Below are 17068 nucleotides of genomic sequence, written 5' to 3'. Positions count from 1 at the left end.
CGAGCATTGTCTTTGTAGTGAAGGCTTTCCCACAGTCACTGTATCCATAGGGTTTCTCTCCTGTGTGAATTCTCTGATGTTTAATGAGTCCTGATTTCTGTGAACAAGACTTTCCACAGTCAGTACATATATACAGGGAGTCTTTCCTGTATGAGGCATGCCTTCTGTCTGAAGGCTTTATCACATTCAGGGCATCCACAGTGTTTCTATCCAGTGTGAGTTTGTTAGTGTATAATAAGACTGCCCTTCTGTATGAAACTTTTTCCACATTCACTACATATATGAGATTTCTCTCCTGTATAAACTTTCTGATGCAAAATGAGCTGTGATTTTCTGGAGAAATCTTTCCCACACTCATTGCATACATGGGGTTTTTCTCCTCTTTCATTTCTCTGATGTATAATGAGCTCTGCCTTCTTGCAGAAGGCTTTGCCACATTCAGTACATTCATAGGGGTTCACTTCTGTACGAGTTCTCAAGTGTTCAGTTAGCTTGAACTTTCTGTAGAATGCTTTCCCACATATACTGCATGCATGGGGTTTATTTCCCATATGAGTCTTCTGATGTTCAGTAAGCTAAAATTTCCTGAGGAAGGCTTTTCCACACTCACTGCACACATAGGGTTTCTCTCCTTTGTGAGTTCGCTGATGTTCAATGAGCTTGAACTTGTTGGAGAAAGTTTTCCCACACACACTGCATCCATGGGGTTTCTTTCCTGTATGAATTCTCTTATGTTCGTTGAGCCAAGACTTCTTGAGGAAGGCTTTCCCACATTTAGTACATTCGTGGGCATTCTCTATTTTGTGTATTTGCTGATGTTTAATTTCAGTATAAGTTTGCTCATGATTAGCATGGAGAAAAGATCTCCTTTAAACTCAGCAGGCTCCTTTTAAATCACAGCTTCTACTCTGGTTGATTACATCTGAAAATGATTTCAAAGTTTTCCTCTGTAAATCAAATACATCATGATTTGGCCTTAAAGGAAAACAACTTTTGCTCTGACAAATAATATTCGCAAATGCATTCTGTTCATAACACTGTTCCATCCTCTTCAGCATATTTTGGTTTTGCCAGCGCGGCTGCACATGATCATCCACTTTCTCAATTTCTGGAAGGAGGTGACTATGAACTTAATCTTCTAAGGTCTGTGGTGGTTCTCTTTGTTCCAGGTTTGCTAACTTGATACCCCACTGACACAGGTGGTTCTCCAGCATCATGTCTCGGTACAGGTCCTTCTGAGCAGGGGTCAGGAGCTCCCACTCTTCCTGGGTGAAGTCAACAGCCCCATCCTCCAGTGTCAGTGATCCCTGAATTCCTCTTGATCCCACTCCGATCTCCTAGTGGCTATACTTAATTTGTGAATTCTTTCATTTCAGGTCCTCTCAATAAGCAATTTCTTATTAGGATTAATCCAATGAGAAAAACTGTATAATATCTCAAGCTTATTCCAGTCTTTATGCCTCCAATTTTTTAAAAAAATTCTATCATTATATAATTGGTATTATATGTCTGTTTGTGATTTTAAAACTCTTTGGTCTATGAAAATTTGCATCTTAAGTGCCTTTATTGACTAATAAAGTCTTGACTTCTGCAATGTATTCAGTATCAGGAACACCTTCATTAAAATAGTCTTCACCTATCCCTATGTTCTTAACCTCTCTTCTCTCCCTTTCTATATCTCCTTCCTCTCCACCTTTGGATCAACTAAACTATACCCTAATATTGGTGATGCACTTGCGTGGTAGCCCAGTCCCAGCCCACCTGGTGAAACACAGACTGGTTCAGCCTGAGCAGTCCCAAGCTTCCCAATACTCTGGTGGCACAGGATGAAACCAAAAAGTTTTGAGATTACACACTGCTCCATTTCTCCTAAAATTTTTTTAACACCCACCCATGTGTAATAATGATTAAACTCAGTTGTCTGGGACTTCCCTGGTGGTACAGTGGTTAAGAATCTGCCTGCCAATGCACGGGACACGGGTTCAATCCCTGATCTGGGAAGATCCCACATGCCACGGAGGAACTAAGCCTATGCGCCACAGCTACTGAAGTCCGTGTGCCTAGAGCCCGTGCTCTGCAACAAGAGAAGCCACTGCCATGAGAAGCACGTGCACCACAACGAAGAGCAGCCCCTGCTTGCTGCAACTAGGGAAAGCCCATGCACATCAACAAAGACCCAACGCAGTTAGAAATAAATAAAAAATTTTTAAAAATTATAACTTAAAAAAAACCTCAGGTGTCTTTGGTATTTTGCCAACCTTGGAACATATAAAACCTGTACACTTACACATATTTTTCCTTTTCGGTTGTTATTATGAAATGTACCAAGATAGGAGGACATAAACATATTCTATTTGACAATGGGTTTACAACCTCCAAATATTTAGGCATATGAAATGTGGGCTTCCGTCTCTAGCCTTGCTTCAGGCCCTCAGAATGTTAGGGCCGGGCGGGAAGGTGGCGGTCCCATCTCTGCTCCTGTTGCTGTCTGCAGACTCTCGGTCCCCACGTGGTAGGCTCAGGGCTACCACAAGCACTAGGCTTTGGTCCAGGACCCAAAGACAGGCCATCAGCCTCAGTCCTAGTTCCAGGATGGTCTTAGGGAAAGGACTCTGATGGGCCAGCTGAGGTCAGGTGACCATTGATGGCAGAAGAACCATCAACTGTGGCCATAGGGTAGAGTCCTGTGATGACCCTGTAGTGACAACGAAAAGGGGCTGGGCATTGCTGGGCTGACAAGCCCCACCTTGTCCAATATGCTTTGATAGAATGTAGTTGTTTTATTTTGTTCAGCAGACCTTTCTTCTTAGCGGTTTCAAGTCATACATTTACCTGTATTTAGAATAAGGTATCTTTTCTAACTGAGCATGATTTCCAGAGGAGAAACTTCCCAAACCTAAGTTACAAGATGGGTGGCCATACAGCCCAGATTGCTCAGAACAGTCTTGATCTATGCCTGTTGTCCCACTGTAATTATTAATAGTGCCCCTTTTCATTCAGAGGTATTCTGGTTTAGATGCGCGTTCATACAGCGCCTCTGATTATAAGTGGCCTTTTGTTCGGCGAGCATGAACGTTAACTTATATTCCTGATTGGTCCACATGGCGCCTTCCTCCCAGACACCTTTGGCCATCATTTGGTCCCAGCAACACTAGAGGCCAAGCAGTGTCCTAGATAGTGGAGTTGGAGTTGAGTAAGAAACCCTGTCCCGAAGGAGCCCATGGCCCTACTAGGAGAGAGAACACAAATTAGGTCGGTATAATACAGCCTACGAAATCTGGTGTGAACGGAGCAGGGAAGAAACTCTGCTGAGGAAACTGGATGGACCAGGTGACATGAACCTCAAAATTGTTGACTCTGGCATATTGGCTTGTGCCTCTTCTTGTTATCGGCTGCATGATCCAAAGCTGAGAAGTTCGTCATCACACAGATGACTGTTGACAAGAGAGTCACATCGGGATGCCTTTCTGACAGTGAATTTGGGCCACCTCATCCAGGGTCAGTCCTGCACTGGGTGTCTCAGTTCCTGCAGTTAGAGGAGCAGACCGCGATGTGCTGTGCCATGTGTGAGGACACCAGAATGTCCCGACGTCCCTGTGAGATTTCACAGTCGGAACCCTCCCGAGGCTGTTCTAGAACCAAGGCAGCCACATGAGCTGTGCACAGCATCCAGTCAGGAGACCGGGTTCCAGAACCAGCCCTGCCGCCTTCCACCGAGCAAATCACTTAATCCTTCCAGCCTTAATTTAAATTTAAATGAAAGTGTGAACCTCAACAGTCCACAGTGTTTCTTCTGGCCCTAAAACTTTTGCTTGTTGTATAGTCAGCCAACTACAAATTCTTAAATCAAATGATCTCTAATTAACTAATTGGAGAAGATTCTTTCAGAAAAGTCAGAGCTACTTTAAAATAGTTTCTCCTTTTTATATGCATTTGGTGTAAACACGAAGACTTTTATACCGATAAAACCTCTACCCAAGGCCTCTGCATTTTGAATCCTTTGTGGCAGACGTGGGAGAAAGCAACCACTGTTGTAGTTTGTAGACCAGTCCAGTTCTGGCTCTCACTGTCCTTAAACCACCCTGTGTTGGGCATAAGGGCCATAAATAATTTCATAGTCTAAACTTTGGGTTTTTTCTGCCTCCTCAGACTCACTCTCAGGAAAGCCTTTCAAATCCCTCACTCTGTCCTAATGTCAAGAGTTGGATGAGACTTCCCTGGTGGTCCAGTGGTTAAGAATCTGCCTTCCAATGCAGGGGACACGGGTTCGATCCCTGGTCGGTGCACTAAGATTGCACATGCCACGGTTCAACTAAGCTGGCGTGCCGCAACTACTGAGCCCACACCCCGCAACTACTGAGTCTGCGTGCTGCAACTAAGACCCGACACAGACAAATAAATAAATAAATAATTTTTAAAAAAGAGTAGGAGGCAGAGTGTGTGAGTGCATCTCACTGCCTATCCTTCTTTACCCCCTCGTTACATAGCTGCTTCTTTCCTCCTCTTGGTAGAGCCTTCTCTGCTCTATCCAGCTAGGCTTTCTTTCTTGATCTCTCTCCCCACTCCCCTCTCTCCCTCCTTCACTCCCTCTGTCTCTGTCTCTGTCTCAATCTCTCTCTCCCTCTCCAGCCCCCAACTTTAACAGCTTTTCTTGTGTTTATTGGCCATTTGTAGTTCCTTTTTGAACTGTCTTCATGATCTTTGGCTATTACTTTCAACTTATTAAACAATAAACACAAGGAGTATAAAAAATGATACACAAACACCTAGGCACTCACCACCTGGCTTAAGAAAACAGTTGGAGCCCTCCATGTACTCTCCCCCCATTCTCATCAGCAACGCTTGTTGTCCCTAAGAGGTAACTGTGACCCTGAATTGTGAGATCATATGGTCCATGTATCTCTTTGTATTTTATTACACATATGTGTTTCTCTGCTATTTCTCTTTTTTAATTAATTAATTAATTTTATTTTATTTATTTTTGGCTGCATTGGGTCTTCGTTGCTGCGCGCAGGCTTTCTCTAGTTGTGGCTCGCGGGGGCTACTCTTCCTTGCAGTGCACAGGCTTATTGCGGTGGCTTCTCTTGTTGCAGAGCACGGGCTCTAGGCGCGCGGGCTTCAGTAGTTGTGGCTCGCGGGCTCTACAGCTCAGGCTCAGTAGTTGTGGCACACGGGCTTAGTTGCTCCATGGCATGTGGGATCCTCCCGGACCAGGGCTTGAACCCATGTTCCCTGCATTGGCAGGCGGATTCTTAACCACTGCACCACCAGGGAAGCCCCGCTGCTATTTCTTTTTGCTTGTGGCTATATCTGCAGCAATTTGCATCATGAGAAAACAGATTCTGTAGAACCAAGCTTTTGTTGAGCTAGCTAAACCCATCGCTCTTACCTAGTCTACCTTCTTGGTCGTAAGTGTAGGTAGGTAGCTTTTGTCTGGGGAAAAACGTTGGTGACTATGGTGAAAAGATAGTTCTCAGACCATGACACAGTAGACAAGGGACACAGTGTCCACCTAACAGGGATGCAGAGGAACCTGTCCCTACACTGGTTCTCAGCGTTACACGTGTCTTTCCAATACAAGAGAAAAGAACAACATGGGACACAGGACACTGCTTACACTGAACTGTCTGTCTCCAGTTCATACATTCTTTCATTCACCCTGTCCATCCAACCAGTAGATGTTTACTGAGACCACATCATAAGTGCTAGGCGCTGAGCTAAGTAAGCGCTGGGGAACAGAAACGAAAAAGACATAATCGCTGCCCGCTCATAGTTGAGTTACAGAAAGAGACAAGCAATCACAATAGTCACAGCTGAGAGCTGCTGAGCATTTACTATTTGCCAGGCACCGTGCTAAGCACTCACTTGTCTCATTTAGTCCTCCTGTGAGACACGTAAAAGCGGAAATAAGGTAGCACCTATGTAAAAATGGAAGAGGAGGAAAAGAAAGTCACTTCAGATCACACAGCCAGCAGATGGCAGAGCTGGGATCTGAGCCTTGGCCATGTGACCCAGAGCCTACGTCTTTACCATCTTCAGCAGGTGTCTCTGGAGAAAATCAGTAATGACGGCTAAGTGAGAGAAGGGCTGCGACAGAGGAGTGAGAGGTGGCCTGGGACACTGACATCTGCAACGCAAAATTGAAAAGGGCTTGGGGGTGAGGTCCAGCGAGGTCTTGGTGGAGCAAAGGGCGGCTCTTCGCTCTGCGCAGACACGTGATTCCGTCCTCGCCTGACTGACGCTTCAGGTTTCACTTTACTTTCATTAGTTTGGTGTTGGGACGTTATAAATAAGCTAGTTTTGAGGGTTGGGGAAAAGGCATCCCCCAACTTGCTAACTTTAGGCAATTGCGAGGTTCCCTGTTTGTAAAACGCAGGGGGCGTGGCTCTTGCCAGGTGTCAGTGGGCGGATACCCGAGGGCCTAAGAGCTGCAGGGGAATTTCTCCTTTTTAAAAGGAACTCAGGAAAGCAGGCTGAGCTGTGTGGTCCAGCCAGACCCTCACGAGGCACATGAGGCTCTTTCCCTCACCTTTCTCTACTATGCCTCGGTGTGAAGTCAGAGTGTCCCGCTACTAAACCAACAGACGGTTAGAAGTCACAAGAAGCGGGACTTCCCTGGGGGCCCAGTGGTTAAGAATCCGCCTGCCGATGCAGGGGATGTGGGTTCGATCCCTGGTCGGGGAACTAAGATCCCACATGCCGCAGAACAACTAAGCCCGCACGCTGCAACAAAGAGAAAAGAAAGAAATCACAAGAAGCATGAGGTGGCAAGTTAATAAAAGAGCGAGTCATGGAAGGTTTGAGTATGAGGACCCATGAACACCAGGGTAATGACATCTGTGGGCCATACCGTGGACATGGCCAGCAAACGCTGCCTCACCTTTACTGGGCTTCAGTCCTCCTCTGGAGAGACCCCTCCCCAGGAAATGGTGAGTTAACCTTTAGCTGCTAAAATGAGCTTAGATGACAGCAACGGGCCCCCAAGTCTTCTACCTCTTTGCAAATGGGCTTCGATTACTGCAATTTATAGGAACAGTTCTCTGTTTCACATTAGTCAGGAAAATTACCCCAGCCTCAGCCTCTCACAAGGAAAATTCCAGTTGTACTCTGGGTCCTGTACGTACGCACGTCCACTATGATTATAGCATACATCCCTGTAAATGCAAGTTAAGGCTCTGTTGATACCTTGCAAACAGATAAGCTTGTTCCTTTCCCTTTGGTAGCACTTAATGTTAAACAGTGCACTTGATTCCTAGCAAGAACTATATCCAGTAAAGATCCTCTGTGCTTCCCATGCAGGGGCTGTTGGTTAAATCGCTGGTCAGGGGAATTAAAATCCCACATGCCGTGAGGTGTGGCCAAAAAGTTTTTAAAAAAAAAAAACTTGCGATGTTCTATTTAAATGCTTCTTTTAAAGTCAAGGGTTTGAAAAAGTTCCTGGCCTGAAGTCACATTGTTTTAGAAATCAGATTTTTAAATATCTTAAAAAGCCGTGTCTTTTTTTAATGTATAATTTAAATACTGCATGCAAATTAGGAATAACAATAACTCTACTATTAGGAATAGTAGAGGACAATAGGACAGCAGTAGGAAAAGGTGGACAAGTCAGAGACAGAAACATATTCAGTGGGAAAATGACAATCACATTGCCCTATATAAACCATTCGTTTTTCTTTCTTTACAGTGAAGTGAGAGAATTGAGGCGCGAGAAACAATTTCCCAGTTGTTTAAGCAGCTATGGTGCGATCAATCTAGGTGGACACTTCTCGCATTACTTAACCAGCATTTAAAGTTTCAAAAAGACAATAAAACCACTGAGGGGAGCATCCTATAGGGGGTTTTGAAAGAGGTTTTACCAGGAAACTTGGTGATATGATCAAATCTGGAAAAGCTGGGAAAGGCATCAAAATGAGTTAGAAAAGTGTGTTATGAAATCTCAGGAGAGACAAGTGTGTCTGTCCTCATTCTGTTCCCCAACACCACGAGTGCAGAGCTCCTGGGAGATCAGGGAGGGCTCCGAGAAGCCTTTCCTACCAGCTGCCATCACTGTAAATCAGATGCTGTCACTCCGCCCAGACTTACCAGTTCTGGACCGTGCTCTGTGCTCCGGCCTCACCTGCAGATGGTCTCTCGTTTCTACCTTAGCCTCTGATTTGATACCCTTGTCTTACTTTGTCCAGGGCCCTAGCATTACCCTGGCTTTTGCTCTTTTCCAACTGCTTTCTTGTTGGGTGTCTTTTCTTGCTTCCCTCGCCTGGATTGCTTGATCTCGGGCTTGATTCAGAAGGAAGATAAATAATACAAAACGATGGTGACTGTGGAAGAACAAAGTGCTGTGGGAAAACCAAAAGGACCGATTTATTTCTGCCTAAGTAGATAGCTGGGAGATGGCTACTCAGAGGAGGTGATGAGTGTGTTGGGTCTTGGAGGGTGAATAAGAGTATGCCAGGTTGGATAGAAGAAACTTCCTAGAAGCGGCAAAATCGGGAGAAAATAATCAGAGATGTGAAAGTGCCCAGCACCTTGAGATGGCTTTGTAGATGGGGCTGGAAAGGTAGTGTGGAGCCTACACTTGTACTTGTACTAAGAGATCTTGCACTTGTACTAAGAACTGTGGACTTCGTTCTCTGAGGGAGATGTTAAAACATGGCAATGACTTGATTAGATTTGTTCAGAAAGATGGGCTTGGGACTTCCCTGGCGGTCCAGTGGGTAAGACTCTGCGCTCCCAGTGCAGGGGGCCCGGGTTCCATCCCTGGCCGGGGAACTAGATCCCACATGCATGCCACAACTAAGAAGTCCGCATGCTACAGCTAAGAGTCCACACACTGCAACTAAGAAGTCCGCATGCCACAGCTAAGAGTCCACACACTGCAACTAAGAAGTCCGCATGCCACGATGAAGATCCCGTGTGCTGCAACTAAGACCCAGCACAGCCAAAATAAATAAATAAATAAATATTTTTTAAAAATAAGGAAAGATGGGCTTTACCAAGTCTGACTGATTTCTGACATCTATGCCTCCCGGTCCTACTTGAGACCTCCATGCTGTTATAGGAACAACAGCCTCTGTTCTCCTGGGTCATCTTATTCTGCTATAATTTCTAAAACACTGTTCCGATTATAGAGAGCCATGTATAAGGTAAATATTGAGCAGAGTCCAAATTACCCTTGAATGCCATATTGAAGTCCGACAAACCATCTCTCCAGAAGTCCAACCACAACATGAAAACACAATATGTTTTTCTTCCAGCATGGGGATAGATTGCACTTTCTTATGTCCAGCACTACATAAGGTAGTTTTTTTGCATTTAGCAGCCATTTGTGGGGGGGGGGGAATGTATTTTTAAACACTTCTTCTATGAAAGACAAACAAGAAAGAATTGAAACTGTGGAAGAGGGAAAAGAATTTTCCCTCTACCCTTCTGAGTTCTTGGCTAAGACCCCTGCAACAAAAGGCAGATTAACAAGAGCAAAGCACACAGAAGTTTATTAACATGTATACCTCAGGTATACCTGGGAGAAACCCAGGGAAAAATGAGAAACTCTCCAAGGTGGCTTAGAACTCCAGCTTAAATACCATCTTGAGCTAAAGACAAAAGAAAGAAAGGTGTGGGGTAGAAGAGTTTTGGGAGGTTACCTGGAAAAGCATCGTAAACACGAGTGAGGCTTGTTATTGCAGATCTGAGTCCAAGCTTTCTCCCTGGATAAGGGTCTAAAGTTGTCTAGGGGAACTAGCCTTTGTCTTTTCTGGTAGGGAGGTGGCGGGGGACAGCTTTGCAAATTTACATCCTGCTTTTAGGCAAATAGGGGGAGAGCAGGGAGCTTTTCTGGTATCTTCTTCTTCCAATTGCCTTCAGCTCAAAATAATCCTTAGAACAAAATAGCATGTTTTAGGGTGGCAGGTTCTGCTACCCTTCAAGACTAACAGAGAACACAGCAGATTTGCATCTTCCTCTCTTGTACACACTCCAGGCACGTGCTTATGGAAAGGGTGGCACGGAACGTCACCCACACTGCCCCCTCCGTTAATTTTTTTTCTTATTTTCTTTTTTGCTAAGCACCGATAATTCAATAGGTAGGAATTAAGCAGAGATATGATAGTATTTTGCTGACGTAGCTCCGATGGATGGGTCAAGGTGTCCACATGCCTGCACTTGCAGCCCGTAGCCGTGCCAGTCAGAGCTGGGAGGGCCAAGGAGGTACCTGGGTGCCACCCTGTGCCACCGATTCACGTGGGGCTCCCAGGATTCTAAAACGTGTACATTCCAACATGGTCTTCCAGGTCTTTACGAAGGTACAGTCTTCAAGTTAGGAGGCTATAGCACATACTTTTTAAATAGTTTGTTACTCTGATTTATAACTTTTAGCTGTTGAGACACAGGGCATATGACCCTCTGCCTGCCCCCTTGCCGTGGCCCGTGCATGTCAGGGTGGCTGACCGTGCATTCATCACATTCTCCTGAGTCGGAGGGAGGAGAAGCGGCGGGGGCTCGGCCACTCGAGCGCACAGCACAAACGTCTTCACATCATGGTTGGGATGCTGTGTGGCTGTTCTCACCGTCTCTTCCCCATACCTTCCTGGCTCATCCGTCACCCCTCTTCTAGATCCTCTTATGCTGCAAGGAAAGCCTAATGCTCATTACGTCATTAGGTAGGGAATTTAAATTTCTGCACGGCATTTTGCTTTTTAGACCTTTGCTACTCAAAATGTGGTCCACAGGTCCTCAGCCTCAACCCTGGAAGCGGGGTGGAAATGCAGAGTCTCAGCTGCTGAGGGGTAGCATTCACTCACTATTCCTTGGAATCCTAGGGAACGCATTTGGAGGAGAGGCAGTCAGTGTTATAGGTAATCCTAAGGCAGGGAAGATGATGCCAGGGCTTGGGCCTTGCAGAAGAATAGGAAAACAGAGAAGGAATGGTGAGAAACGCAGGAACAAATCCAGGACGGCAGCACGGCAGTGGAAGCCTGAGAGAAGAGAGTTTCCCATGAGGTCCCAGAGCCACCAGGCCTGGCTGTCTCGTTCAGCAGGGGGGACCCTGCGGCTTGGCAATGAGGGGACAGAGCACAACAGCCAGGTGTGTTCGGAGGGACTTGTCTTATAGGGCCAGAGGGCAGGGGAAGATGACAAGAATCTGAAAGCGGTGAGAAAAAAGAATGAAATAAATAAGGAAATAGAGAGGAATTCAGTCTACTTTTAAGAGATGAAACAGCTAGGAAATGTCCCCCACACATCTGAGTGATGAAGGGACCACGGAGACGGCACAGCAGCCCCAGTGCTTCGGGGGAAGCAGAGAAGGATCTTGGGCAGAGGGTGAGAACCCAGCCAGTGTCCAAGAAAAACCAGAGCTGGACACCAGTTAAAGGGATAAAAACAGATTTTATTCGGGACTATTGCAATAGGGCAAAAGACACCTCAGTATATAACAGGGCTCAATTCCGAATACAACATGGGTAAGTGGGGTTGATAGCCAAGGACCAGAGCGGGGACCAGGGGGTGGACAATTACCCATGCGTGGAAAATTATTATCATGGCCAAAGGTCCTCTGGGGGATGTGGGGAGGGAGTGGTGAGGAACCATATCAGATATGGAGGGTGGGCTTCTGGTTAAACTGACTTAGCAAGGTTCTTGCTGAAGCTGGATCTTACAAAGAGGTCCGCAGATGGGCCTGGGAGAAGGTTCAGGGGTCTGACTGAAGTCTGGCCAACATAGAATCTTCATCCCTGGAGATGGAGGGGCAGCTTTGGTCCCTCGCAAGGTGCAAACACCCAGCTGTCCTAGAATAACCCTGTGCACCCCACACCCCTCTCCACATCAGGCTGCCACGGCCATCGCTCTCATCTGTCTCCCCGGGCCCAGCTCCCTGGCCTTCAGAGGTGCTGCCAGCTAAGCCACAGAGGGCTTCCTCGTTTCTCAGCCTCCTGGCCTAAGTAAGGACGTTCCTGGTCTGGGTGAAGACGGGAGAGGCTCCATGGTAAGAGGCCGCACTATCTAAAAACCCATCTGGGTGCTATCTCCCTTGCCTATGGTTCTGAGACCATGGGAATCCTGGCAGTAGTGGCTTTTCCGGGGCAAGTTGGGGGGCCCTTGGACCGCTGAGGCTTCTGCACTCCATGTTTCCTTCCCAAATCTAGCTCCTCCAGGCACCGAGGCTCTGCTCCCCACTCCCTCCCCACAATGGCAGCCCTCCTCCTTGGCCTGGTTTCCATCCTCCCACAGTCACCCTCCCTTCCCTCCCACCCTTCCCCCCGTGATCCCAGTCCCTTCCTGCTTCTTCCTCTACCTTCACAGCCCATTCATGTCTGCTCCGAAACCTGGCATCTCCCAGATCTTCCTCTCTGGTCCTCAAGGGTGGAGGTCTCTGCACACCACGTTCCTTACGAACGCGTGCCGTCCAGCCATATCCCACTCTGCTCTGGTGATGGAATTTAATTCTGAGATCCTAATAGCTTCGAGAGCTTAATCTGTGCCAGGCGCTCTTTGCAGTACTTCCTGTATGTGGAAATTTGTCCCCGTCACACTGCACCGACAGTGGTGACAGCACCGGGATGCGGGCTGCCCTGCTCCACATCTCACACCTTCTGCCCCTATGAGACATGCTTTCTCTTCGCAGCCCATGACCTCCTCCACCGGGGGAGACACAGTCTTCCGGCTGGGGAACATTGGCCCCCATGGGGGAGAAGATGCAAAAGCACCCAGCAGAATGAAGGGCCAATCGTCTTCCTCAACCCAGAAAAAGCAGGAAAGTTGACATCCAAGATGTTTCTGACCTCTATGTACCGGGCTCCAAGTGTATGTAGGAGAAAGAGGGATTTTTGGTTTTTTTGTGAGTTTCAGAAGCTTAGCTTTGAATGTCAGGAGGCAAACACTTCACATATGGAGCTCAGGCTACAAGGATGAGAGGGGCCGACAGCATCGTGATGGAGGTGGCAGGCTGGCGCGGCCGGGGGAGGTGAGTGATGCAGTGGACGCCCGGTGCGAGCGGGCCAGGGTGGAGACTAGTGCACCTGCAGGGGATGTTGAAGAGGCCCCTGGTGCTGTGTGACCCTGCGAAGCTGGCTTATTCTTTGGGTGGGAGTTTGGAGACCATCCTGCGGTCTCCTTCAAGGCCATGAAGTCTGTCTTCATGTCTCCGGGACCATTCGCCTGTCCTCGTGGATGAACAAGCAAGGAGAGACTCAAGTGGCATCCAAAGGACACTTGAGAAAAAGCAGGCACTGTGGCCCAGGCCAGGGCTGGGCTGCCCATGGGAGGCGGGTGCTGTGAGTGGGGGGACATTGGCTGCAGGGTGAATGGGCACCGGCGAAACAGCAGCATGTCGGGTTCCTGCTCTGCACGTGCCGGTGGGCAGCCTCTGGGCTTCCGTGTCCTGGCTGGTAAATCTTTCCTTCATGAGGTGCTGTGAGGGGGAATGCCAGGCATGGTGAGGACCCAGTGGAGACTGCTCCCTTAGACCCACCCTGGTTACCTTGTCCACACCTATTAGATGATAAGCTGGCTGAGGGCAGGCCCTTGCTCACGCTTGCTTCCCGTGACTAGCCCTGTGTCTGGCGCACAGTGGATGAAAGAACAAATGAACATCAAGGAACAGGCCGTGAGGCACGCCAGCGTGAGACACCGTCTCCGCCGCTGTGTTCCCTGAGTGCAAGTAAATCACTTTTCTCTGTCTTTACTAGTTTCCCCACCATTGGGGGAAGGCAATGTAACTTCCCTCTGTTTAAAATTTTTTATTAAAAATTTTTGTATGAAGGTATAATCGACATATCAGTTCCAGGTGTACAATATAATGATTCAATATCTCTATACATTGCAAAATGATCACCATGATAAGACTAGTTACCATCGGTCACCATTATATAGTTATAAAAACTTTTTTCTTGTGATGGGGACTTTTAAGATTTCATCTCTTAGCAACTTTGAAATATGCAATGCAGTATTATTAAGTAGAGTCGCTGGGCTGTACATGGAATGCCCAGGACTTGTTTATCTTGTAACTGGAAGTTTGCACCTTTTTTTTTTTTTTTTTTTTTTTGCAGTACGCAGGCCTCTCACTGTTGTGGCCTCTCCCGTTGCGGACCACAGGCTCCGGACGCGCAGGCTCAGCGGCCGTGGCTCACGGGCCCAGCCACTCCGCAGCATGTGGGATCCTCCTGGACCGGGGCTCGAACCCGTGTCCCCCGCATCGGCAGGCGGACTCTCAACCGCTGCGCCACCAGGGAAGCCCGGAAGTTTGTTTCTCTTGCCCCTCCTCACCCTCTTTGCCCTCCCCTCACCCCCGCCTCTGGCAGCCACCAATCTGTTCTGTATACTTATGAGCTTGGTGTGTTTTCTTTTGTTTGTCTTTTTCTTAACAGGGGTGTTATCAGGACCTAGGTGCTAACGCGCTTACAGCACGCAGAGCTTCTTAGATAAAAGTGTCTATTAAACAGATGAGCTCAGCTTCAGAAAATTCCTTGACTTTGCCCCCAAATATATGACACACAGCAAGCTTGGCTTTTGTGTTTCTGACCCTGGTTTAGAGGAGGGTGCAGAGATTGTGCAATAGTTGGTTCCATCCGGCTCTCGTTTATTGATATAAAACATAACTAATATTTCTGCAGTGTAGTTTTCTCGACCTCTCTCTGGCCTCTGTTGTATGATGTTTTCAAAACAGCTTAATCAGAACTCTCCATATTTCTGGGGTTTTAGCCTAACAGTTCTTCTAGGGACTGAGGGAGGTCACTGAAGGGTGACAGCCTATAGGCGCTGGACCAGCAGGGAGAGGGGCGGGGCTGGGGGCGGCCGTGTGGAGGCGGGCAGGGAAGCTCCCAGCGGATGGCTCGCCCGTAGGCGGGCATGCAGCCACCTGTGTAACCACGGTGGGCTCCGCGGAGCCACTCAGGTCAATGCCCACGGTGTGCCGGTGGGCATGGATGCTACGGTTACCACACTACAGCGAGAGGGGATGCAGTAAGGGTCAGTGACATGGCATTTAAACCAAACTTTCAAGAATAGGTAGAATTTGGACAGGTGGTCGTGAGGAAGAAAGACTTCCTAACCAAATGGACGGCTGGGCACAGAGCTAGGAACAAGGATGAAGGTGATCGCCAGAGAGAGTTTGGGCCTAAAGTGGTAGCAAAAAGAATGAAATTGGGTCATTTGTAGAGACGTGGATGGACCTAGAGTCCGTCATACACAGTGAACTAAGTGAGAAAGAGAAAAACAAATACCGTAAATTAACGCATTTATGTGGAATCTAGGAAAATGGTAGAGATTCACAGGACAGGAACAGAGACGCAGATTAGAGAAGGGACGTATGGACACAGGGTTGGGGGAAGGGGTGGGTGGGATGACTCGGGAGATTAGGTTTGACTTATATACACCACCATGTGTAAAACAGCTAGCTAGTGGGAACCTGCTGTATAGCACAGGGAGATCAGCTCGGTGCTCTGTGATGACCCAGATGGGTGGGATGGGGGATGGGAGGGAGGTATAAGAAGGAGGGGATGTATGCATCCGTACAGCTGATTCACTTCGCTGTACAGCAGAAACTGACATAACAGTGTAAAGCAACTATATCACAATAAAAAAAAAAGGGAGACACCCAACTGGAGGCGCTGTGAAAGAGGAGGCTGGCAGAGGCAGCTTGGAGGGAGTGGCTTGGAGTTGGGAAGGCCGACCACGCCAGGACGGATGACGGGACCTGGAGTATGGTGGGGACATTGGGGAAAGGATGAAGAGATACTTCGAAGACCATTACGAATGTGATACAACTTGTTTTTTGAGTCGACCTCTAGGATGAAGTTGTGAGCTGTATCACAACATGATGGGGGCCAAGTTGTTGGTGCGATTCCCTCCTCCACCCACCTCTCATCCGTTTGACAAGTACTTATTAAGGGCTCCCCTTGGGCACTGGCCAGTGACTGTCATTTACTCAAAGGCGGGAGCTGCTCTCCTTTACTTCCTGTCTTGCAGGTTAGACGGGGTCAGGTTCACTGACAACAGCACATATATTTCATATTTTCAGCGTTCAGTAGCATCTCACTCTCTGTTTGGAAATGTGAGTGACTCACAGTACTTGACAATTTTAATGTATCAAATGTTTAAACAACATCTTCACAAAAATTAAAATACAATCACAGAAACTTAACAGACAACCGTTTTCATTTTTCCATAGTCATTTTCATTCTCCAAAGCATCTTGGTATTTTGATAATATTTCAAGTTAAAAAGATTCAAGGACATAGATCAAATCCAAAAAGGGACCATAGAGTGAAAATACTACGGTCCCCGAAAGTCAGTCTTTTGAACTTCATAAAGTTTTAAGTGAGTGCCTGAGCTCTGGCTAACGATGAAAGAGGTAAGGAGCAAGCTGCCTAGTGTCTCCCGTGGAGCAGCGAGCTCCAGGGGCTTCTGCTGAACTCCGCCAGGGAGGCTGGACAACCATCTACAGATCTCAAAGTGGAGACATCCACAAGCCAAGAGCCAGAAGCCCATTTGACAAATGTCAGGGCAGCTGACATGAAGAGAAACACAGAAGGAAGAAAAACACATTCCGCATCTGGGAGCGTGTACAAGTTGAGCGCAGATTGTTTAGAGGAACAGAGAGAGAGGAATTCCCTTTACTTCTCAATCAGTAAATCATTGCCACATACTTAAAAAAAACTTATTTATTTATTTATTATTTATTTATTTTGGCTGCACCGGGTCTTAGTTGTGGCATGTGGACTTCTTAGTTGCAGCATGCAGACTCTTACTTGCGGCATGCATGGGGGATATAGTTCCCCGACCAGGGATCAAACCCGGGCCCCCTGCACTGGGAGCGTGGAGTCTTACCCACGGACGGCCAGGGAAGTCCCCATTGCCACATACTTTTGTCTCTCCTCTCCATCAGCCATTTTTTATCTCCTTCATCCTCTCTCTAACTACATCTATACATTCTCAGTAAGCCAAAGATTTTATATGAATTTGAAGCCATTTCCACATTGTCTGAGTTCAGGCCGCTAGAAGGATACAAACAACAAATATTTATTTCTCATAGTTCTGGAAACTGGGAAGTCCAAGATCTAGGTGCTAGCAGATCCGGCTCT

This window comes from Lagenorhynchus albirostris, chromosome 16 (assembly GCF_949774975.1).
Source record: "Lagenorhynchus albirostris chromosome 16, mLagAlb1.1, whole genome shotgun sequence".
Lineage (NCBI taxonomy): Eukaryota > Metazoa > Chordata > Mammalia > Artiodactyla > Delphinidae > Lagenorhynchus > Lagenorhynchus albirostris.
Note: the sequence above shows the minus strand (reverse complement) of the source record.